At 44.3% G+C, this 25,349-nt stretch overlaps 2 long non-coding RNA genes across 2 annotated transcripts in view; one reads left to right on the top strand and one right to left on the bottom strand.

The window, feature by feature from the left end:
- Positions 1-25,349, bottom strand: part of LOC132533035 (uncharacterized) — a 26,338-nt gene continuing 989 nt past the window's right edge. Inside the window, exons 2-3 of the long non-coding RNA XR_009544921.1 lie at positions 13,484-13,590; positions 1-390 (exon numbers count right to left, since the gene is read on the bottom strand). This is a non-coding gene — a long non-coding RNA (uncharacterized LOC132533035). The remainder of the gene's footprint in view (positions 391-13,483; positions 13,591-25,349) is intronic.
- The window catches only part of LOC132533036 (uncharacterized), a 10,773-nt gene continuing 5,785 nt past the window's right edge, over positions 20,362-25,349 (top strand). The window contains exon 1 of the long non-coding RNA XR_009544922.1: positions 20,362-20,520. This is a non-coding gene — a long non-coding RNA (uncharacterized LOC132533036). The remainder of the gene's footprint in view (positions 20,521-25,349) is intronic.

The raw sequence follows: 25,349 nt of genomic DNA on the forward strand, positions 1-25,349 counted from the left end.
TCCAGAAAATTTAAGTGTTTATTCATAAGTTTGGCCAAATGCCACTTTGGAAGAGGAAAGATAGGTTAAAAACCACAGGCAGTCCAATTATTTAATTTCACTGTATTACAGCTCAAGGTTGCCAAGTGATCTCATTACCAAATTATATCCTAAGGTTATACTGGGAAAGTAGGTTCTTCTGTGCCAAAGTGCTCCCCAAGGGTGGCTCCTGGCCTGTACTATTTTGAAGTTGCACAAATGGTTGTGTTTTTCATTGGAAAATTCCATCCTCTACTTCTGGTCTTCTTGGAGCATTCCCGGGTTTACCTAACCTGATGCTTCCAAGTCCCGAGCCAAGGAATTCTCATGTAAAAGATGCTCCATGACATGTGAAAGACAAACAGTAGTGATCTGAAAAACCAGTGTGTGACAGAATTATTTAAAAGAGGCAACCTAAGTCTATCAAAGTCTTCCAAGAAATCAGACAATGGTTGTGTTAACCACCCATTCTATACATTGTCATGGTTATATACATATGGGTTATAAAGGAACATTCTGCTGGGGAAATTACGAAATGAAGAACTAAAAAGCCAGCAATGTCTAGATCTCACTCTTCATGTTAGGTCCCCCTTCCCACCTCCCCTCTCCCACCCCCCCCTTTTAAGTGGTGGAACTTTGTAGAAGCCGAGAGTTCAGATTTCCTCTTAAAAGAGAAAGTCTACTACTTCTTGTGAAGCAAGGAATGGTCCCTAACAAAGTTGTTTCATTGTGTCAGTGAGAAATTCCAGAAAAGGGATATTATAAGAACCCCCCTGGGGTAGATTTAGGTCAGGGGGAAATATATACCTTGGAGGGAGAAGGAGACATTAACTTATTTAGAAGTTGGCTCTCTTCAACAACCCTGGAGTGTAAAGTATCATGTAATGGATCCAAGCAGACAATATGTCAATCAACAGATCTAAATTGAGTTGACTATTATGTGAAAGGCACCTGACCCTCCATGCTCCTTCTAAATTTCCCCAATGAAAAAAGCCAGCATTGTGCATTGATTGTCTTGCTAATGGGTATTACAACATGAATATATTTCAGAAGTGCCAACAGGGACGCTGTAATGTTATTGGCCTGTGTCAGTATGTGGTGGCGCAGTGCTCTGTGGGGGTTTGAAGTCCTGAAGTCCCACAAATCTTGATGAATCCGTGCAATACCTATGTGGGCTTTGTTGGGGACTTAGCAGCCAGACTTAGTTTAAAAGCAGTATGATGTATTCAGAAGACACTAGTTTTATATTTAAGTATGCCAGGATTTTGACTTAAAAATGTATTTATTCTGTATGAAACAGGGATAATGAAAGAAGAGAGAGGGAGAGAGAGAGAGAAAGAGGGAGGGAGAGAGAAAGAGAGAGAGAGAGAGAGAGAGAGAGAGGTCATAGCGTTACTTTGCTACATTTGGTTATAGGGACTGAACTGGAAGCCTCAGGCTTATAAATCCTAGCTCAACCAGCTAAGGCTTCCTCGGCTGCTGACCTTACTTTCTTATGCTAAGCAAATTATTTTATTTCTTTTATATAATAAAAATCAGAAATGAAAGAGATTAATGTCAGTACACTGATTAATAGTTACCAACCACAGATTTGCTGAAAACCTCTCCCTGACTTTTGCTCCAGTTAGAGTATCTTCATCTCAGTTCCATTCTGATAATAACAGCATTATTCTCCTGGATACAGTGCTGGGTTTTATTTTGATTTTATCTATTTATTTTAATTCTTATTAGTGAGTTAATATTGATTTACAAAGTTATGAGATAACAGGGGTATCATTCCACACCATTCTCACCACCAGAGTTCTGCATCCCCAATCCCTGCATTGGAAACTGCAGTAGTTTTCCCAAGGTCACAGATGTCGGTTGACTCTCATCCCTATAACTGTTTATATTTATATCTATTTGCCCATTTCCCTGTGGCCCTGCCTTCTCTTCCTATGACTACTTGCCCTTGCTTTTTGACCCAAGGAGGATCCTGTGGATTCTCTTGTCTTGAGTTTGCTTGCCTGGGAAAAAGAGTAAGTCAGATGACCCCTAACATCGTGTGCTGCTTGAAGCCAATCCCTTGTCGTAATGATACTATTTGAAATGACTGTGGTTGTCTAGGGCAGCATCTTTGCTTTTCTGCTGGATTGTCACAACGGCACATGGCATATGAGAAAGTTTAGAGAATGGGAAGTGAGGCGTAAGGTCAAGCACTTAATTATTGCTCGGAGACTCAGTTTTCTTATCTTTATAAAACTGGCCCGATAATTCCTGCTTTAATAATGCCATGTCTTTTTTTTTTTTTTTTCTTACAAGATTGCTGCAGAGAAGGGAGAGAATGAATTCTGCTGCCAGGCCCCTAGTGGATATCCAGTAAGTGGTAGTGCTTTCTGCAGTTTTACCTCTATGAATTCGTTGAGGCGAAGGTATAGTATTATTCTCCTGGGAAAATGAAGTAGTCTTTATCACAATCTACAGTTTCTAGGGCATCTCTGGGGCAGACGCAACACAATGCTATCTTTGCTAAGGCAGACAGTGATCAGGTATGAAGTTTAGAGAAGCTTACTAATGGACTCCAGTAGGAGTTCATTACCTTACAAAGGGATTGGATGTTACCTTTTTGAATGTCTCTGACTGAGATGGAACAGTTAATTCTGACACTTAATGCCATGGCTTCAGTAGGTAGCTGGGCCACCTGCCTTGAGCCCCAAGCTGATTTGAAGGCCTACGACACCGAGTGGATGGAGTTTTGATATTTTCCTTGGCGATTCTTTTCAGTCTTCTCTTTTCCTTTCTTCTTTCACTTTTCTTCCATCCATTCAACAAAGTTTTGTTAAATATTTATTATACCTCAAATAACGTGTATGGTAGAAGATGTGTGTAAGACTCATATCCTCACAAAATGGCCACTTTGTAAGTCCAGGGACAGAGAAGAGCTGACACTGCAGGTGACAATGGAACGTTGACCCCTCTGAGTGACACATTAAAGAAATTCCCAATGTAGTCAGAGTGGGCTTTTCCTGGTACTGACCCAGGCTATTGTGGGCAGTTTAGTGAGACATGGAATCTCTTCTCACCTTCCTCTCATCTGACAAGTGAGACCCCAACTTGTTTCTTTCTCAGTTAAAAACAAACAAAACGGGAGTCGGGCAGTGGCGCAGCGGGTTAAGCGCATGTGGCGCAGAGTGCAGGGACCGTTGTAAGGATCCCGGTTCAAGCCCCCGGCTCCCCACCTGCAGAGGAGTCGCTTCACAGGCAGTGAAGCAGGTCTGCAGGTGTCTATCTTTCTCTCCTCCTCTCTGTCTTCCCCTCCTCTCTCCATTTCTCTCTGACCCATCCAACAACGATAACAAATAACATCAGTAATAACTACAATAATAAAACAACCAGGGCAACAAAAGGGAATAAAAAACAAAAAAACAAACAAAACTGGGAGTTGGGTGGTAGTACAGCAGGTTAAGCGCAGGCGGTGCAAAGTGCGAGGACCGGTGTCATGAGTGTGGCTGGACCACATTTTCATATTATATCAATTTACATCAACAATTAGTGCCATTATCAAGGGTTCCTGTGACCGCTAAGATAGAACCCATGTTTCTGGGTTGGATAGGTCCCTGGTAAGTGTGAAGTGCTATATCTGCCTTGACTATAAATGAATCTATGGTGGGATTTGGTGATGCTTACCTCTATAGTTTATTGATTTTGTATAAACTTTTATTCACAATCATATCTACACAGTCATATGAATATATACAATTCTAGTAGATCAGTAAATATCTTTGTTCTCCTCTCTTCTCCCTTCCTCTCCCCTCCTCTCATTTCTTTCTTTCTTTCTTTCTTTCTTCCTTTATTTCTTTTTTTTCCTCCAGGGTTACTGTTGGGGCTTGGTGCCTGCATCATGAATTCTCTGCTTCTGGAGGCCATTTTTTTCATTTTTGTTGCCCTTGTTGTTGCACTATTTCTTATTGTTATTGTTGTTATAGCTGTTGCTGTTGGATAGGACAGAGAGAAATTGAGAGAGGAGGGGAAGACAGAGAAGGGGAGAGAAAGATAGACACCTGCAAACCTGCTTCACAGTCTGTGAAGCGACACCCCCTGCAGGTGGGGAGCCTGGGGCTTGAACCGGGATCCTTATGCTGGTCCTTGAGCCTTGTACCATGTGTGCTTAACCCACCACACTACTGCCTGGCTCCCCTTTCTTTCTTCTTTTTCCCCCCCTTATTGTCACCGGGGCTATTGCTGGGGCTCAGTGCCTTCATAATGAATCCACCACTCCTGATGACTTTTTCTCCCTTTATTTTGTTTGATAGTTCTCTTCCTTTTTTGACTTAAAGATTAAATTCATATTTCCCCTTTTTTCTTTTCTTTTTTCCTTTATTTTTTTGAGACAGTCATAGAGATATTGAGAGAGTGTGTGGGGGGGGAGGAGGAGGGAGAAACACCTGCAGCACTGCTTCACTACTCATGAAGCTTTCCACCCTGGAGGTGGGAAGTAGGGACTTAAACCCAGATCCTGTACATAGTAATGTGTCCACTCAGCTGGGTGTGCTAGTGCCTCTGAAACTTCTCTTTTCTTTTTTTTTTGTATTTATTTATTTATTTATTTATTCCCTTTTGTTGCCCTTGTTGTTTTATTGTTGTAGTTATTATTGTTGTTACTGATGCCATTGTTGTTGGATTGGACAGAGAGAAATGGAGAGAGGAGGGAAAACCAGAAAGGGGGAGAGAAAGACAGACACCTGCAGTCCTACTTCACCCTGCAGGTGGGGAGCCGGGGCTCAAACTGGTATCCTTCCGCCAGTCCTTGCACTTAGCTACACATGCACTTAACCCACTGCACTACCACCCGACTCCCAACTTCTCTTTTCTTACAGAAGGCATCTTTCCAGTGCCTTCTTGGATTTGGGGCATGCCCAGAACCATATCACCGCTGCAAAGACCCTATTTCCAAATAAGATCACATTCCTGGATGCCGGGGGAGGGGTAGGACTTGCAAGTAAGACTCAGCCCACAACATCTAGATAGCCTGGGGAGAGGAGGGTGAGAGGACCCTGTTTGTCAGCATGGTGCTGTGGGAAAGGGTAGAAGAAAGATCCCCTTGAGCATGAACTCACAGTCTCAGCTTGGGCACTCTGTTCTGAGCTTCTGAATCTTGAGTAAGTGACTCCACCTGTAGGGAGCAGTGAATGAGGTTGGATTCCAAAACCCAGTGTCATGAGTGGTCTTGCTGGACGTGAGATGGTGTCATGCTGTGCCGCAGAAGAGAGAGGAGAAAAGATCTGGAGCAGAGAGGGACACAATTCTTTATTAGCGCTGGCACCTCAGAGTTGGGTGAGAGCGCAGTGGCTCGGGCCACGTGGAGCTAGCCAAAATGGCCGCCTCCGCAGCGACCTTCTCTGCGTCTAATCACTGAAGTGAAAAGCAGGCAAGAGAGCCGGCAAGAGAGAGAGGGGCGGAAGAAGAAGGGCTTTATAGGGCAAAAACTGGGAGTGACAAGCTGGGACAGGATTGGTTGGGAAGGGCACTTCGAGAATAATATCGTATTAACTCTCGCGGGAACTGGCACTAGCGTGAGGGGACAACATGGCGGAACAGGTGCTCCAAGAATGTCCCAACTCTCGGAGGAACTGGCACTAGACTGAGGGGACATCTGCACAGCAAGATGGCAGGGTTCTGGTTTGATTTCTTGTCAGCTTCCTTTTTTTTAAAAAAATTTCTTTGATGGGGAATTAATGTTTTACATTCGACAGTAAATACACTAGTTTGTACATGCATAACATTTCCCAGTTTTCCACATAACAATACAGCCCCCACTAGGTCCTCTGCCATCCTCCTTGGAGTCAGCTTTCTTTGACGGCTGCTGTATCCCTGAGATTGATTCTCTGACTTTCTTCTCTGTCTTATCTTCATTTCAATAGCTTTTCACGGAATTTCCTTTTCTTTGCTTAGACAAAGTTCTTCTTTGCAAGAAGGAACTCTGAGTCATAGCAATAGCCAACCAAACTAATTTATTATCCAAATAGTGCCAGAAGGTTTGAAGGAGAAGCAGAACCCAGGAACAATTCGTCCCAGAAGAGTAAGTGCCATTAAGAACATTAGTTATGACGGAACATTAAATATTGACTATCAGGTCACACTTTTGCTGTGAATATTTTCTATGATGGCAAAGGGTCGAGCTCCTCTATAAATAAAGTAGTTACACCAAGGAAGAGTGAATTTGAGAGCTTTATTCTTTGATGTCTAGAGGTCAGAAAAATGCGAATTCAAATTATTTTAAAATTAAGACTCAAAAGGCTTAAGGAAAAAAAATTGGTAGCTGGGCCAATTGCCTAATGATAGGGAACTTTTAAATCAATTCCTCTACTCGATAAGAATTCATTAATTATCTGAGTTCAATCTATTTCTTAGTCAACAATCAGGAGCTGGTTAAAATGAATTTATACTGGAGGCCTGTGGCTTGTTCATCTTTGGCTCTTTGTTGTCTGAAGGAAGCTTGTGGCCTTGCTGGTTTCTTGGCGCCTAACTCTGTTCTTGAACTAAGGAGGATGAACGTTCAGTGGATACATGTGAAATGGGAGGTAAAACTATCGATTTGCTTGGAACTGACAATATCGAATGTAATTTAAATTAAAATAAGAAAAAGGCACTCAGGGGAGTCGGGCTGTAGCGCAGCGGGTTAAGCGCAGGTGGCGCAAAGCACAAGGACCGGCATAAGGATCCCGGTTCGAAGCCCGGCTCCCCACCTGCAGGGGAGTCGCTTCACAGGCGGTGAAGCAGGTCTGCAGGTGTCTATCTTTCTCTCCTCCTCTCTGTCTTCCCCTCCTCTCTCCACTTCTCTCTGTCCTGTCCAACAACAACAACAATAATAACTACAACAATAAAACAACAAGGGCAACAAAAGGGAATAAATAAATAAAATAAATATTAAAAAAAAAAAAAAAAGAAAAAGGCACTCAGTAAACATCCTTTAGAACATCCAGAAAATTGTGGAGCTGTTCTCCAATGTTTCTTCTCTGCTGGGTACAAGCAAGGGTTTAAACTGTAGCAGACAATGAAATGAAGTAACACTAGTTCATCTTTTTTACATAGTGGGTGGAAAGAATATTAAAGTCATGCTAATCAGCCAAGGAACTCACATGGAGAAGGACAAATACTGGATGATCTCATCTACATGGGCTCTAAAGGAGCAGAGCAAGGGAACAAAGTCAAATGAAAGCAAACACTTGGCTTCTGACTGCAGAACTTGAGTTTCCAGTGGGGAGTGGGAAAGGGTTATGAAGAAGTGCGCAGTGGTGCCCCTAGAACATACAGCCTTGTGAACCAGTGTTACCCCTAAAAATTTAAAGAATAAATACAAGATAAGGTTTACTGGAGGTTGCTGGTTCTCTTTTCTGGTGTGTGTGTGTGTATGTGTGTGTGTGTGTGTGTGTGTGTGTGTGTGTGTATAGCGCTCCAGAGCACATAATCTATGTCCATATATAAGCTTATATGAATATGTGTATAGGCTGTGCACAGGGCTTTCAGCTTTAAATAAAACAGAGATTTAAAAGAAAAAAAAAGCAACAAAAAATTATTCAGAACAGTATGAGCTGTTTCTCCAGCCTTGAGTGTGCTAAGAGAGCCATCTAGTGTCTAAGGGTTGAAATTACACATTTCCATCCATGCTGTTTAACAAGAATTCAAATGCACTTTCCTTTTTGTTGTCTCCCCAGTTTCTCTTTGAAAATGATCAGGGGGTGGAGAGGTGAGGCGAGTGGTGGTGCACTCAGTTGAGTGCATATGCTACCATGCTCAAGGACTCGGGTTCAAGACCCCGGTCCCCACCTTTGGGGTGGGGGGAGTTGCTAGTGGTGGAACAGTGATACAGGTGTCTCTCCTTTCTTGCCCTTCCTCCCCTCCCTCTCATCCTCTATCAAAGAAAAAGGAAAACAGTGGCCACCAAGAGCCGTGCAGTCATTGTGCAGGCACTGAGTTCCAGTGATAGCCCTGATGGAAAAGAGGAGGAGGAGAAAGAAAGAAAAGGAGGAGAAGGTGAAAAAGAAGGAGGAGGAGTGAGGAAGAGGATGAGGATAAAAAGAAGGAGGAAAAGAAAGAAAAGAAAGAGGTTGGAAAGGAGGAGGAGAAGAAGGAGAAGGAGAAGGAGAAGAAGATGGAGGAGGAGGAGGATGACGACAATGACCAATATGAAAATTGTCAGAACTGAGAGATAGTATACTTATTTTTTTTAAACACTTATTTATTTATTCCCTTTTTTGTTGCCCTTGTTGCTTTATCATTATAGTTATTATTATTGTTGTTATTGATGTCATCATTGTTGGATAGGACAGAGAGAAATGGAGAGAGGAGGGGAAGACAGAGAAGGGGAGAGAAAGACAGACACCTGCAGACCTGCTTCACCGCCTGTGAAGTGACCGGGAGCCAGCGGGCTTGAAGGTGGGGAGCCGGGGCTCGAAAGGGATCGTTAGGCCGGTCCTTGCGCTTTGAGTCACCTGTGCTTAACCCTCTGCGCTACCGCTCGACTCCTGATAGTATACTTATTATGCAAAAGACTTTCATGCCTGAGGCTCTGAGGCCCCCAGTACCAACATTTGCCAGAATTGACTAGTGTTTGGGTAGAAATAAATAAGTAAATAAATAAATAAAATAAAGTTGCTAGGTGTAGTAATTGCTTCAGCACAGGAACAAGGAGAAGCTCTTTAGGGTGAAGTGAGAAATGCTTCCATTTTCCCACCCGCCTCGGACATTTATTTCTGTGGATTCTTGGGATGGCCCCAGCTCTCAGCTCTAGAATTCTAGCCTTGGCTCATCAGCTGGCCAAGGAAGAGCAGACACACTTTCCGGTCACATGCTGGGCTGGTTTCCATCCCTGCCCCTTTGGGTCTGAGGTTGGGGTGGGCTAGTAGCTTGGGGTGGAACGTAAGGTGCAGGGCTGGCAAGATAACTTGCTGGGTGCTGTAGTTACTTTGCCATGAAGGGGATACAACCAACCCAGGGTTGGCTCTTACTACACTAAAAGAAAATGGGATGTTTTGGTATCTTTCTATCTCTGTCTCTCTTTTTCCTTTATTTATAAATATTTTATTTATTTATTTATTGCATAAAGACAGAAATCAAGAGAGGAGGGGGAGATAGAGAAAGGCGGGAGGGAAAGTCAGGGGGGAGGGAAGGTTGGGAGGGAGGAAGAGAGAGAGAGAGAGGAGAGAGAAAAAGAGGAGAGGAGAGAGAGAAAAAGAGGAGAGGAGAGAGAGAGAAAGAGGAATGGAGAAAGAGTAGAGGAGAGAGAGAAAGAGGAGAGGAGAGAGAGAAAGAGGAGAGGAGAGAGAGAAAGAGGAGAGAGAGAAAGAGGAGAGGAGAGAGAGAAAGAGGAGAGGAGAGAGAGAGAAAAAGAGGAGTGGAGAAAGAGGAGAGGAGAGAGAGAAAGAGGAGAGAAAGAGGAGAGGAGAGAGAGAAGGAGGAGAGGAGAGAGAGAAAGAGGAGAGGAGAGAGAGAAAGAGGAGAGAGAGAAAGAGGAGAGGAGAGAGAGAAAGAGGAGAGAGAGAGAAAGAGGAGAGGAGAGAGAGAAAGAGGAGAGGAGAGAGAGAGAAAAAGAGGAGTGGAGAAAGAGGAGAGGAGAGAGAGAGGAGAGGAGAGAGAAAAAGAGGAGAGGAGAGAGAGAAAGAGGAGAGGAGAGAGAGAAAGAGGAGAGGAGAGAGAGAAAGAGGAGAGGAGAGAGAGAAAGAGGAGAGAGAAACAGAGGAATGGAGAAAGAGGAGAGGAGAGAGAGAAAGAAGAGAGGAGAGAGAGAGAGAAAGAGGAGAGAGAGAAAGAGGAGAGAGAAAAAGAGGAGAGGAGAGAGAGAGAGAAAAAGAGGAGTGGAGAAAGAGGAGAGGAGAGAGAGAAAGAGGAGAGAAAAAGAGGAGAGGAGAGAGAGAGAGGAGAGAGAGAAAAAGAGAGGAGAGGAGAGAGAGAAAGAGGAGAGGAGAGAGAGAAAGAGGAGAGGAGAGAGAGAAAGAGGAGAGAGAAACAGAGGAATGGAGAAAGAGGAGAGAGAGAAAGAAGAGAGGAGAGAGAGAGAGAAAGAGGAGAGAGAGAAAGAGGAGAGAGAAAAAGAGGAGAGGAGAGAGAGAGAGAAAAAGAGGAGTGGAGAAAGAGGAGAGGAGAGAGAGAAAGAGGAGAGAAAAAGAGGAGAGGAGAGAGAGAGAGGAGAGAGAGAAAAAGAGAGGAGAGAGAGAAAGAGGAGAGAGAGAGAGAAAGAGGAAAGGAGAGGAGAGGAGAAGAGAGAGAGAGAAGGAGAGACCTGTAGCTCTACTTCATCTCTTGTGAAGTGTCCCCCTGAAGGTGGGAACTGGGCTTGAACCTAGGTCCCTGTGTATGATAACATCTATGCTCAACCAGATACACCACCACCCAGCCCCCTCTATCTCTGTTTCTGTATCTGAAAATGTCGGCATGGAGTGGTGAAGCCCCCCCCCCCCCATCATGACCCTCCCCCTGCCCTGCAAACCATAAGATACAGGGCCCGGAAGCTGGCTCACTTGGTGGAAAGTACACACTGCCGTGCTCGAGGCCCCAGGCTCAAGTGCCTTCCCACAGCGAGGGGAGCTCTATGCGTGAGCTTGTGGTGTTGTGGGGACTCTGTTTTCCCGTCTCTTTCTCTCTACGTAATGATGGTATCGTGCTGGCACCAGACCTCAACGTAAGATGCACATGTCAAATTAAAAGAAATGTATTCACGTGTATCATTGACTTCAAAACAATTATATATCCGACTCATTACATTTGTGGTGATATAAGTTGGTGTTAACTGCTTTGGAAAGTGTTACTTTTTAGATCCTCACCGATCTAAAAATAGAACTACCATCAGGCCCTGCAACCCTACCTCTGCGCATCTGTCGGAAGGATATGGAAACACCCACCTCAATACCCACCTCATGTTTTCTGCAGCTTTATTGACAGTATCTAAGATTTGGAGGCACCCCAAGAATCTTTGGATGGATGACTGGATAGAGAAGTGGTGTGCTTCTATCATGGAGTACTATTCTGCTATGAAAAAGCTGTCATTCCCACCCAAATGGACGGGACTCAAAGGGACAACGTGACAACAGAGTAAGTCAGAAAGAAAAGTACAAGTTTTGGGTGAGTTAACCTGTGTGAGAAATGTAAAGACAGTGAAATGGATGACTGGACAAAATGAAATAAAGACAGACCCATGGACAGTAAGAACAGAACACTAGGGGGGTTGGGCAGTAGCGCAGTGGGTTAAGCGCACATGGTGCAAAGGGCAATGACAGGCGTAAGGATCCTGTTCGAGCTCCTGGAGTGGGGTAGCTTCGCAGTGTGGGAAACATTCTGTCTGTCTGTCTCTGTCTGTCTGTCTGTCTGTCTGTCCGTCCCTTGACAAGCTGGAAGAAGAAGCAATAATTCCAGCCACTTTAATGGATGCAAAGATGATGCCACTGTTTTCTCTTTTTGAGTCAGTCACGACTTTACATGATGGCGCTCTTAACATGAGATGTTTTTTCCATTTCCTTTTTCTAAATATTGCTTTGGTTTTATTGTAATGAGAGAGATAAGTGGGTAAGAAGAAGGTCAGCTCAGAGCATTGCTCAATTCTGGCTGATAGTGGTGCTGACGGTTAAACATAGAAGCTTGGAGCCTCAGGCGTGAGTGTCTTTTGCACAACAATTTTATCTTCCCACCCACCCCTACCTCCTTTCTTTTTCCTGATGCTTAAAGAGTAGAGAATCTGGTTTGGCTGTAGAAGTAAGAACTTCTTAAGTTAAATAAGGTCCTTTTTCCCCAGGGTTGGTTTGTTTGTTTCTTAATTGACTTACAATGCTATATACAATTTCAAGGGTTTTACACCTGTGTTGGTATTTCTACCTGTGCTTATGTTTACACCTGTGTGTTGACACCTGTGTTTGTGTTGACACCTGTGTTTGCATTTATAACTCACCAAATCCACCACTACGTTCCAGGATCTTCACATCAAAGAGACCGCTCTACCTGCCCCTCCCATGCTGACAAATCACACAGAGTCAAGAGATCTTTTTGTTGTTTTTCCTTCCTTTCTTTTCTCTTTTTACAAAATCATTTGCTCTAGTGATACGTAGTCCAGGTATGAGTGAAACCATCTGGTAACTGGTTCATTTCCTTAGTTCTTTCTCTCAGTATAATCACCTCCATTTTCTCCCAAGAGGCAAGGTTTCTTATTTTTAAATGTCAAAGGAGGATTCCATGGAGCATAACTCCCATGGCTTCCTTACGCAGCTGGCTATTCATGGGAACTGATGAGGACATCTGGAGACTCAGCTTAATTGACAAGAGAAGCAAATGCAAGAATAAACAAACACACTACACCAAACTACACACATCAAAGGAATCTACCACACAGTGAGTGTGACCTGACACGAGACAAGTGAAAAGAGAGAGCAGTGCATGGCAATGGAGAACAGCCACCCAGTTAAGGAAGGACAGAAATATTAGGCATGGCAGAAGGGTCCACACCTGGAGTGCAGGTATGACCATGTGAGAAGTGATAGCCAAAAGGACCATTTCAAAAAGGGCACATCACCTTTCTGCTTTTTTTGCCCACAGCACCGCTTGGCTTTTAGTGCTGGCAGCATTTGAACCCGTGACTCTTGCATGCGAGTCCTGTATACTACCACTTCCCTAAGTCCCTAGTACCCAGCATCCCTTTTAGCATCTTTCTGAGCTTCCCTCCTCTCTCATGCCAGGTGAGAAGGCCCTTGTTGCCAGTGGGTCCCTTGTGACACCTCCTTTCGTATCTTTTTCTTTTTTTAATTTCCTTTATTTACTATTTGATAGAGACAGAGAGAGAAATTGAATGGGGAGGATAAAGAGGAAGAGACACAGAGAGACACCTGCAGCACTGTCTCACCACTCATGAAACTTTCCCCCTGTAGGCGGGGACCAGGGGCTTGAACCCAGGTTCTTGCCGACTGCAGTGTATACGTGTAACTAGGGACACCACTGCCTGGCTCCCATACCTTTCCTAGCTTATCTTTTTCGACATCTTTGATCTTGCTGGGGCTGGAGGGAGAACCGGAACAAGTAAATGAGAGGTGTATTTGGAGAGCAGAAGTCACGGGAAATATTTTAGCATATGCACAGTACAATCAACCACAAAAGAACTGGGATTCATTCTCATGTGTCCCTGGGAGGGGGGCCAGGGGCATGAGTTTGTTGGGTGTAAGGAAGACAGCTAATCAGGATAGAGAATAAACAAGGTCAGAGGTTTGTGCCCAGAGCCAGTGATGGCAGGTCTGGGAATTGAGGAGAATTGAGTGGAGAGAAGTGTTAAATTTGTAAGGCTGGAGGGATCTCGAATGAACAGAGTTTAGTCAACATTCTACAATCTGCTGGTGATGGCTGTTCTAACAGTATTTTCTATTTATTCAGTTCATGTAATGTTTGCTGTAAACATAGCTTGATTCTTTTATTTCTCAGACACTAAACTTTTCAGGGCTGGAAGATAGCTCACCTGGTAGGGTGTACATCTCATCAGGGGTGAGGCCTTGGGTTTGAGATCCAGTACCGTGGTGGAAGCTCCCTGGATGGTGGGGCAGTCCTGTGGTGTCTCACATCTTCCTCTGTCTCCAATTCTCTTTCCAAATGAAAAGAAAAAGAGCTGTTGTCTTCTATTCTTGAGCAAAATTGTCGACATTTGAGAATGCAATAAATTAGAAGCTTATGAGAGGGTGTTAAGCTATTTATACACACATACACACACACAAGCACACATTCAGTTTGTCTGAGTGGGGCAGGTTGAATCTCTTCATAAAGAGCTGTCTGAGTGAGCAGTGTTGATGTCACTCCTTGGCAGTAAACAGATGTTGGCCATCATTGAGGAAGACAGGAAGCTGGAAAAATGAGTCCCCAGGGAAACATGGTGAAGCTTTCCTTTTAGTTCAGTTCCTTCAAGTATCTGTGGGGAGTCGGGTGGCAGTGCAGCAGGTTAAGTGCACGTGGAGCAAAGTGCACGTGGAGCAAAGCGCAAGGACCGGTGTAAGGATCCTGGTTCGAGCCCCTGGCTTCCCACCTGCAAGGGAGTTGCTTCACAGGTGGTGAAGCAGGTCTGCAGGTGTCTGTCTTTCTCTCCCCCTCTCTGTCTTCCCTTCCTCTCTCCATTTCTCTCTGTCCTATGTAACAATGATGACAACAATAATCTAACAACAATAATAATAGTTACAACAACAATGAAAAACAACAAGGGCAACAAAAAGGGGAAAATATATATCTGTGGAAATGAACACACACACACACACACACACACACACACACGTTTCTTTACACTGTATAAAAACTGATCCTTGAGGTCCAACAGGAGAGTGAGGACCTGAAATGTGAGTCTATTTAGTGGTCCCACCCTAGCCCTTACTGGATCTTGCCCCAAGGGTAAGTTCTTTTTTTTTTTTTATTGTTGTAGTTATTATTGTTGTTGTCGTTGTTGGATAGGACAGAGAGAAATGGAGAGAGGAGGGGAAGACAGAGAGGAGGAGAGAAAGATAGACACCTGCAGACCTGCTTCACCGCCTGTGAAGTGACTCCCCTGCAGGTGGGGAGCCGGGGTTCGAGCCAGGATCCTTATGCCGGTCCTTGTGCTTTGCGCCACCTGCGCTTAACCCGCTGCGCTACAGCCCGACTCCCCAAGGGTAAGTTCTTTCTTGAGGTTAAGGTTAGTGAAGACAGGGCTTGTCCCAGCCCATGATGAGACCTTCCTTTCAAATGTGTAACAGAAATACATTCATTCCTAGAAACTGGCGTGTCTTGTGGGGGCTTGCTTGGGTGATCCTCTGTTGGAACAAACCCTTCTGGGAACTGTGCCCAGTTCCTAGGCAGAGAACATGCCCAGTCTCATTTGTGTTCTAAAGCCAAATATCTCATCTTAAAAGGAACTGAATGAGTTCTCCCGAAGGCTATGTGAGGGAAGGGGAGTAGAGGGGAAGGCTTGCGGGAGATAGGAGAGAGAAGAATGAAGAGGCTACCGTGAAGCATGGACAGAGTTCACATTTTGGAGTCAACATACAATTTTTTCCCCTTGAACATGTCTAGTTTCCCCATTCCCCAAACTAGATCTTGAACTTGATTTCTTTCTTTTTTTAAAAAATATTTATTTATTTTGGGTAGAGACAGAGAAATTGAAAGGAGGAAGAGAGAAAGTAAGAGAGAGAGAGAGAGAGAGAGATCTGCAGCACTGCTTCATTGCTCTTGAAGCTTCTTCCCTGCAGGAAGGGGACCAGGGACTTGAACCTGGGTCCTAATGCATGGTAATGTGTGCAGTCAACCCTGTAGCCCTGAACTTGATTGTTTGCAGTAGAATAGTGGTTTTATTGCATTATCAAAAATTTGTGGGGGGATGGAAAAATGGCACAGTCCCTCTAGAAAGCAGTTTGTCATTTACTTCAAAATCCAAAAACTGGGGCTGTGTGGTGGCACACTTGGTTAGGCACACATGCTACAGTGCGCAAGAACCCAGCTGCGAGCCCCCCCCCCCCCCCCCGGTCCCCACCTGCAGGGGGAAAGCTTTGCTAGTGGTGAAGCAACGCTGCAGGTATCTCTCTTCCTATCACCCCCTTCCCTGTTGATTTATGACGGTCTCTATTCAATAATAAATAAAGATAATAAAAAGAAAGGCCAAAAATCCACTTTACCTTCTGAGTCACTGCTTTGGGAGTTTTGTGCTGGGGAAATGAAATTCTATGTCCACGCAGGACCCAGTGCACACACGGATGTCTATAGCAGTGTGACTCTTAATGGCCCCAAGCGGGACATGAACACAATATCCTTCAATGGGTAGGTGGTGTCAGAGCTGGGGTAGAGGGGTACTGTGTCATAACTCAGTAAAGGATAGCAGGAGGGTGCATCCTCGTTTTAGTGATGGCTACACACACACACACACACACACACACACACACACACAAGTTGTGCCCATGCCAATTCCTTGATTTTGACATTATACTGTATTTACATAACATCTACTCAATAAGGAAGCTGAGAAGGGCCCGGGGACCTCTCTGTGCTATCTTTGAACTTCTTGTGAATCCATAATTATTTTGAAATTTAGAAGGTACAAAGAAATGCAGTGAAGCAAGTCATCTGAAAGAATGGCATGTCTACTTTGTTCAGCCCAGGGCCAGGAAGGGTAGACTAGATATTCTAGACTCACCCAAAGATCAGGTACAGGGGTTGGTCTCTTTCCCCACAGCGTGGTACTCAAAATATGGAGTCTAAAAGCATCTTTAAGGATGCCAAATATAACCTTCTGAGTGTAGACCAGCACACATTATTATTATTATTTTGCCTCTAGATTTATCTCTGGGGTTTGCTGCCTGCACTATGAATCCACTGCTCCTGGAGGCCATTTTCCCTATTTTGTTGCCCTTATTGTGGTTGTTATTGTTGATATTGCTGTTGTTGTTGGATAGGACAGAGAGAAATAGAGAGAAGAGGGGAAGACAGAGAGGGGAAGAGAAAGATAGACACCTGCAGACCTGTTTCACCATCTGTGAAGCAACCCTCCTGTTCCAACCGGGATGCTTATGCCAGTCCTGGAACTTCACACAATGTGCTCTTAACCTGCTGTGCTACCACTCCACCCGCGGCCAGCACACTTATTTTTCCCTTTTTAATGGGGGGGGGGATTAATAGTTTACAGGTTAAAGAAAGAGGTGCTAAGAGGTGGCATTACACACATTATAGTGCGTAAGGAAGCCAGGTTCAAGCCTCTGGCCCCTACCTGCAGGGGGAAAGCTTCATGAGCAATGAAGCAGGGCTGCGAGTATCTGCTTCTTTCCCTCTCTTTTTCCCCCTCCTCAGTTTCTCTCTGTCTCTACCCAGTAATAAATACATAAATAATATTGAAAAAAAAATAAAATGGGGGAAGTTTTGGTGAGTAATCCTCAAACCTCAGATACTTGAAAACACGCACACATACACACACCTTTTCTAGAGCTGTGGCTCAGAGAACTGTTGATTTATTTTTAAATTAAAGCAAGTTATTTGATAGAACATCAAGAAGTTGAGAAGGGAGATAGAGAGGAAGAGAGACACCTGAAATACTGTTCCACCACTTGGGAAGCTTCCTCCTCCAGGTGGGGACTTAGATTTTTTTCAGGCTAAATGTTTCATTTTTGAGAAGCAAATGTGAATTCACATGCAGTTGTGCACAATAATGAAGTCCTGCAGAGGTTTTGCTGAATTGCTGCCAGATGGGCCCTATTTTGTAAATCTTCTGATTATTATGATCAAGATAGATTATTATTATTATTATTATTATTATTATTATTATTATTATTTTGTGCCAGACCTTATACATGCTGAAGTCCACTGGGGCCAGTGGACTTTATTTTTCACTTTTAATTTCAGATAGAGACAAAAAGGGGGAAAAACAGAGAGATGGGGGGGACTGTAGCCCCTCTCCACTGTTCCGAGTTTTTCTTGGTGCTGTGCATAGTGCTCCCATGTGGAGCTGGGACTCAAAGCCAGGCCCTTGGTCTCGGGAGAGTATGCCTTCTGCCAGGTGAGCCATCATCCGGCCTCATTTTGTTCTTAATTAAACTCTATTGATTTATCATTGGTTGTAACACAGCACGGTTTCAACAGTGCAGCTTCATGACTTCACAGGTCTATGTGGTTCACCTACCCACCAAACTTTCAGTGCTCTTACACCATCTATCTATCTATCTATCTATCTATCTATCTATCTATCTATCTATCTATTATTCTTATTGCCACCAGGGTTATTACTGGGGTTCACTGTCAGCACAACAAATCCATCACTTCTGGCTGACTTTTGTTTTTTTCTTTTGTTTTCTGATAGAGAAAGGTGAAGAGAGGGCGAGAGTCCTGCTTCACTGGGGCAAGAGTCCCCTCTGCAGGTGGGGACTGAGGACTTGAACCCAGGTCCTTGTGCATGGTAACTTGTGTGCTTTACAAGGTACACCACCAAGCAGCCCTGCACCATCAGGTTTATCCCTCTATCCACTCCTATTCCTCTGTCCTTCTGACAACCATGATCACTTCACAGGACCTCGCCGATATTTTTGTTGTGTTTTGGCAGTTTGTTCGCTTTGTTTCCTTCTACTCCACCTCAGAGTGAAACCATTTGGCAGTTACTTTTCACTCTTTGATTTATTTCACAGAGTACCTCCGTTCCATCCAGGAAAGCTATCTTTCTGGCCAGATGTGATTCATCATGGTCATATCCACGGCCCCCTCACTGCGTCTGCTTGAGGCCTTGGCTTTTTAAATCTTTTTTTTTTATTTTTAAATATTTATTTATTCCCTTTCTTTGCCCTTGTTTTATTGTTGTAGTTATTATGGTTGATGTCATCGTTGTTGGATAGGACAGAGAGAAATGGAGAGAGGAGGGGAAGAGAGAGAGGAGAGAAAGACACCTGCAAACCTGCTTCACCGCTTGTGAAGTGACTCCCCTGCAGGTGGGGAGCCAGGGCTCGAACTGGAATCCTTATGCAGGTTCTTGCGCTTTGCGCCATGTGCTCTTAACCCACTGTGCTACCGCCCGACTCCTGGCTTTGGCTTTTTGTATACCAGCTAATTATCTGGAAAAGTGAATAAACATGATCCTCCCAGAAATTCGGTCTCCTCCCAAGAGACACTTGCCCTGAGATTCTCATTGACAGCGAATCCTGCTCATTCTGACCCCCGCCCCACCACTCTGGAGAAGGGTCCTTTCTAGGGATGCTCAACCCCATGACCGTTTAGAATCACCCAGGAGCTTCTGACAACAGACAACACAGCTGTTGGGCTGCTCTCCAGATCAGTTATCCTGGGACTCTTAGAGGGGCAGAGCCTGGGAAACGCCTTTCTTAAATGCTCCCAGACTGATTCAAACTGTTGCCTGAATCAGGCGAACCCTTGCCCCACACCCCGTGTCTCTAGTGAGGTTGGCATTCCACCCACACATGGAGAAAAGGGTGTTTCCGCCTGATGTAAGCGCTGCACTTAAACTCACACCAGTCCCGGGAGTTTGGCATCATTACCCCCATTTAACAGATGAGAAAACTGAAGCCCAGGATGGGTGTATAACTGATCCAAGGACTTGCACTTAATGAGTGATGGGACCTGGATTGCATTCTGGGAGGCCAAAGATCTCCTTTTTCTCCTTCTCATTTTCATTGATTTGCCATTGGTTTGCAACACTGTAAGATTTTAGGAGAAAGGCCTCTTTTAAAATCCCTTTCTCCTTCTGTTAGAAATAAAAAATTAACCCCTTCCACCCCAAGCATGGACTTGGGAGACTTGAGAAAGGTGGGACGTCAGTTTATTCGATTCTGCAGAATAGGACCTCATCCCAACATGGACCCACCATGTTGGTGCACACAGGCCAGAGACCACAGCCAAGTATTTAAACACAGGTCTGAAACTGCCCTGTTCTCCAGTGGATGGGTACACAGATTCAGTCATCACAATTGGCTAAGAGAAGAGGGAGAGCGTGGGGGTGGGGAGGGTGAGGCTTTCTAGGCTTGGGGCCTGTCCATAAAGTTGTGTGAGATTCTTTAGCATGTGAATGTCTTAGATAAGCAGCTCAGCTGTTCCTACAATGACTGTCAATAGGTCCCCAGGCAGGAACCCTTTTTCCTGAAAGGAACACATATCCTATACACACACACACACACTTTGAAAATAAAACTATCTTTATTTCTTACACTCCAGCTGCTGTTAAAAGTTCTGGGAAAAATGGAAACAGATGTCAGCATTGATCCTAAAGTTCTCATTCACGGCTGACCATGGATGGTCAATCAATGTCCATGGGCATCTTATTAGTACAACAGGTCACGTGTGTGTGAAGCAACAAATGACTAACCCACAGGACTGCACGCGGTCCTGACCTGGGCGGCTCTTGGCAATGTAACACACAAGCAAGAGTTTAGTCTCCCCCAAACGCACCGGTGACTTCCTTTCCTCTGGAGGTCTGGACCCCTCTCCCACAGCTCCTTCTAGCAGAGGCCATCTGGAAGCATTATCTCTTTTTCTCTCCTGGGTGGCTGTTTAGAAGCTCCGAAGAACAGTAACTCCTGTGTAAAACTGCACAGGGAACACTTAATTCCTCATCTCCCTGAGTTTCACTTTGGAGTTGACTCACCCTCTCTGGAGGGGTGTGGCCACAATGCTCCATCTTCTCACTCCCTGCCTGTGACATCACCCGCTGCCAGACTCCAGGCACCTTCAGGCCCTTTTGGGTCTACTAACCCCTCACACCTGGCCCCTATTCACAGCCCCCCCCAACCCCCCAGCCCAGAGCTATGAGGACACAACCATTAGCAGCCCCACCCACCACTCCATTAATCCAGCAATTAAGGGAGGGGCTTTGGGCTCCGAGCTATAATGCATTAACAACCTATAGGGTTTCTGCTGCCACACAGGGATTGTTTAGGTGTTTTTTTTTTTTTTTCCCTTCAGCAAATCATAGTACGAAAACTTCGATTTGGAGGTGAACTTAGAGCCTTAAAGGGGATCTGAGAGCTTGCATTTTGGACTTTTCAGTAGGGCCAGCCAGTGAGTGAGAAGCATAACTTCTGAGTGCTGTAGACAAGCAAAACCAGCCACAGCAGAGTGGTCACACCCAGGGTGGGTAGGCTGGATTTTGCCCCTAGGCATCTGCGGTGTGGAGGTGGGGGTGGGTGGATGACCCCTCCTCCCCTTCCACTTCTCTGCAGTGCCTCCAAGGTCACCAATCCACTGTTCCTGGAGGCTATTTTTTTTCTTCCCCTTTTTGTTGCCCTTGTTGTGGTCATTATTAACATTGTTATTGATGTCGTTGTTGCATAGGACAGAGAGAAATTGAGAGAGGACGGGAAGACAGAGTGGGGAAAGAAAAGAAAAGTTTACATAGATGGTTTGTAACCCTAAAACAATTTATTTGTTTTGTTTATTTACTTATTTGGTAGTGACAGGTAGAGACACCAGAGCAGTGCTCTGGCACATGTGATGCCAGGAATTGAGCTCAGGACCTCATGCTTGAAAGTCCACCAACTGCTCCACTGCATTACCTCCTGAGCCCCATACCCTGAAAAATTGAAAATGTACTTAGAATTCCTTGAGGGATGGTACACTTCTTATAATTCCCTTGATTTTAGTCTTATCCATTACTCTTATCATTGCTTTTGCAATGTGAACAAAATAGAACGGTTGTTTTGGATTTTTGTTTGTTTTGGATTTTATATGGCTTTCTTTCTGGTGTCACTCCTTTCCTCCCTCAATTTTTAACTTTTCACCCTTGAATCCTAGAACCTTGAAATTAGACCAACAGTCTCATAGTTCCTGGCGGAGTATATGGACGGTAAAATATGACTGATTGTGACTTGTACATCTTCCTTGTTATCAAATTTTGCAGCCATCACCATAAATTAATTTTGAAACAGCAACAAAATGTAATATGCTACATTCTCTCACCCTAAAAGGTTCTTTTTATTCCTTCCCTGTTACCCCTCCCATATGGCAAGCACTTCTATCTTTTCTGTTCTCCTAGACTAGATTTATCTTTTCTATAGCTTTATGCAGTTGAAAAGAGCATAGCATGTACACTTTTTATTAAGTATTTGTTAATTTATAAGCTTTATTTTATCAAATAGAACAGAGAGAAATTGAGAGGGAGGGAGGATACAGGGAGGAAGACAGAGAGACACCTGCAAGTCCTGCTTCACCATTTGTGAAGCTTTCCCCCTGCAGTTGGGGACCAGGGCTTGAACCTGGGTCCCTGAGCACTGTAATGTGTGTGTGCGCTTAATACGCTCCTATTATGTCCACTTTATGACCAGCTTCTTTGATTCTTTTTTTTAAAAATATTTATTCCCTTTTGTTGCCCTTGATGTTTTATTGTTGTAGTTATTATTGTTGTTGTTGATGCTGTTGTTGTTGGATAGGACAGAGAGAAATGTAGAGAGGAGGGGAAGACAGAGGGGGAGAGAAAGATAGACACCTGCGGACCTGCTTCACCACCTGTGAAACGACCCCCCTACAGGTGGGGAGCCGGGGGCTTGGACCGGGATCCTTATGACGATCCTTGTGTTTCACACAATGTGTGCTTAGTCCGCTGTGCTACCGCCTGACTCCCAGCTTCTTTGATTCTATGTGTTTCAAGCTTCATTATGTTTTCATTTTTCATACGAGGGTGCCCGAGGTTGACTCACCAGGAGAGTGTACACATCACCATATGTATAGACCCCGCTCTAGTCCCTGGACACCACATCAGAGCAAGCAGAAAACGTCATGAGTGGCAGAGTGGCGTTACAGTGTCTCTCTCCTTTTCTTTCTCTCTTTACCCTTTTCCATCTCTATCTCTTTCCATTTCTCTGTCCTTTATCCTCTGTGAAAGAAAGGAAAAGCAGGGTTGCCAGAAGTGATGGAGTCTAGTAGGCATAGAACTTGAGCAATAACCCGATGGCAAGAAAAAAAAAAAAAAGCAGTCTGGGAGGTGAGGGTGTGGACTTCTAGAAATTGCTCAGTGGTAAGAGTACAGGACTTGCATACATGAGGACCTGAAGGGTTCAATCCCTATGCCAGATGCCAGAGTGATACTCTGGTTCTATCTGTCTCATACATAAATACTGAAGATACGCTTAAAATAGCAATGTAAAATTATTTAGTAGCATTCCGTTATACAAATATTCTAAAATGTGTTTATCTGCTGATGGTCATTCGGGCAGTTTCCTTTTGTTTCTGCAATTGCAAATAAAGCTCCTGTGATTATTATTATTATTATTTGTACAGGGTTTTGTGTAGAAATAGATTTTTATTTCCTTGGGTGGAATTCTTGGGTCACATACTTGGTGTATATTTTTCTTCATAGGAAATGGTCAAATTTGTCTGCATTTCACATGTGCGAGTCCCTGAATTTGATCTCCACCCCTAGTCCAATGGTGAAATTGCTGTCTACAGTAGTCATACTGTTGAAGTTTTTTTTTTTGTTGTTGTTGTTGTTTCTGTCCCTTCCAGTAAACCAATGGGGCTACACTAAACTGAAGAAGCTTCTGCACAGTAAAAGTAACTATCATGAAAACAAAAAGACATCCTACTAACTGGGAAAAGATTTTTACATGCCACCCATCAGACAAAGGGTTAATAATTTAATAACCAAAAATGACAGGGAGAGCTCACAAAACTTGGCAACAAAAAACCCACACAACCCCATTAAACACTGAGTAAAGGATCTAAGCCGTCTTCACCAAAAGGTTGAGATCACAAAGTGATAGACGGTAGGGCAGTGTCCATTTCTTGCTAGAACTTCAGAGCATGGCCTTTGAAGTAGTCTGGTCGAAACAAACTAAACCTGAATGTGATCAGGCTTCTAGATCTAACTACGAATTTCAGGATATGTAAGCAATAGAGAACCCCAAACCAGAACATAGTTCAACAGCAACATCCGGGCCACAGACGCTTTATAATAATAAATAAACAAGCACATAAATGTTGAAAAAAAAAAGAGCTAACTTTGAAAGACAGTTACACAGAACCTTGCTTGGGGGAAGAATCTGAGTATGGAATACAAACGTATAACTACAAAGCATTCTAACATGTCTTGTTAGAGTGGTGATAACATACAGGCCCACTATTTTAACACAATACATGAACTAGATACTACACTGAGGAAATCGCAGATGCTTCAGATCTTGGGGGGTGGGCTGGACAGAGAACAGAGTGGAAAGCCCATCTAGAGAGTGATGAACAAGACGGAGCATTCTCATCTGAAGAGTCTAGCACGCTGCCCTACGCCGTTTATGGTCTGGGGAACACAGATCCAGCCATTTATCCCCCCTCCCTCCCCAACGCGAGATTCCCTGGAAGCCTTTGAAAAATTCCCTTCTTGGACCTAGTGGTAGCTCCTTGTGAGACGTCTTGGCTTGCAATCAAATGAAGACCAGACTGCTGCGGGCAAACTTTTTCAAGAGTTAAAAGTAAGTTGGGTTGGATGAAACTGTTTGCCAAGAACCCACAAAGAGCTGGATAGAGTCTTGGTGTCCTCTAGAGGTAAACAGTAATAGACGGCAAGTTTGCACTGCGAGAGCCGGGAGATAACTTGGTGGTCTTGATTAGTTAGAGAATAAGTGGAATGCAAGTCATTTTAAACTAAAATAGCTTTCCTTGTATTCATTATAAAAGAGATTGTGCTCTTAACAGACTTCAGCTTGGGTCTATCCTTGGTCTCTACCGAATTTCTTTTAGTGCCTCTTCACCTTGGATCCCCAACCCCTTCAGGAGAGTTGACAGCTTCCCTGGTAGAGAGTCTATGTAACTCTGTGTGGGGACCTGGGCTCAAGCCCCAGCAGGGGCGAAGTGTCACGGTAAAGCAGATGTCTTTCTTTCTTTCTTTTTTTTAAAACGATGATATCTTGTTCTTTTTAAAAACTATTTTATTTATGTATTATGAGATAGAGACAGAGAACAATTGAGAGAGGAGGGGTGGTCGAGAGGGAGACAGACAGAGAGACATCTGCAGCCCTGCTTTGCCACTCGTGAAGCTTCCCCCCTGCAGGTGGGGCTCAGGGGCTTGAACTCGGGTACTTGCACGCTGATGTCCTTGTTGTCTGGTTCCAGATGATCTCCTTTGGTATTCCTAGTTGATCTGGGAGAGGAGAGGAGAGAAAACACAGCTGCTGCTGCTCTGTAGCGCCGCCTCCGGAAGTCCTCCTCCTCTTCCAAGTCATGCCTACACCTATAACCACTTCTGAGTGTCCCTCATCTTTTCCTTTTATCCCTCTGGGTCCTGATGGAGTTGGAGTTCAGAGCCCTCCAGTCATGTTTTCCCTATGATTTCTCCCCCTCTGGGTGTATGGACCAAAATTCTTTTTGGGGCACAGAAAGTGGGAATCCTGGCTTCTATAATTGCTTCTCAGACATGGGTGTTGGCGGGTGGATCCATGTTGGTATGCTTCTAAAACCCCTTCTGTTTCATTGGTTTAATCCCCCCTGCTTAACACTGTAGTCTATTTACATAACCATTGTTAACTAAGCACTACCCTGCCTGCAGGGCATTGGTTTAATCCCCACTGATTCATGATGTCTTTTTGCTCCGCCCCCTCTCATAGTACATCCTGATTTGCACCAGTCACTTTTCGCTCCACCCTCTCTACATCACATCCTGTTTACACCCTACTTGGCAAGTATATATATAAGGACAGGATTGTGATTATAGTTTTTAGTTTAGTTCAGTTTAGCTTGGCTTAGATTGTGCTATGTTCTGCATGAATAAAGACTGGTCTGCGTACCACTCAGCCATGAGTCTCTGGTCGTCTGTCTCCCGTCAGCCCCGGCAGATCCACACCCCCAGCCCATCTCTATCTTTCCCTAGTGGGGTAAGGACTCTGGAGAGGTGGGTTTCCAGGGCA

The sequence above is a fragment of the Erinaceus europaeus genome, chromosome 15, assembly GCF_950295315.1.
Source record: "Erinaceus europaeus chromosome 15, mEriEur2.1, whole genome shotgun sequence".
In the NCBI taxonomy this organism is placed as follows: Eukaryota; Metazoa; Chordata; class Mammalia; order Eulipotyphla; family Erinaceidae; genus Erinaceus; species Erinaceus europaeus.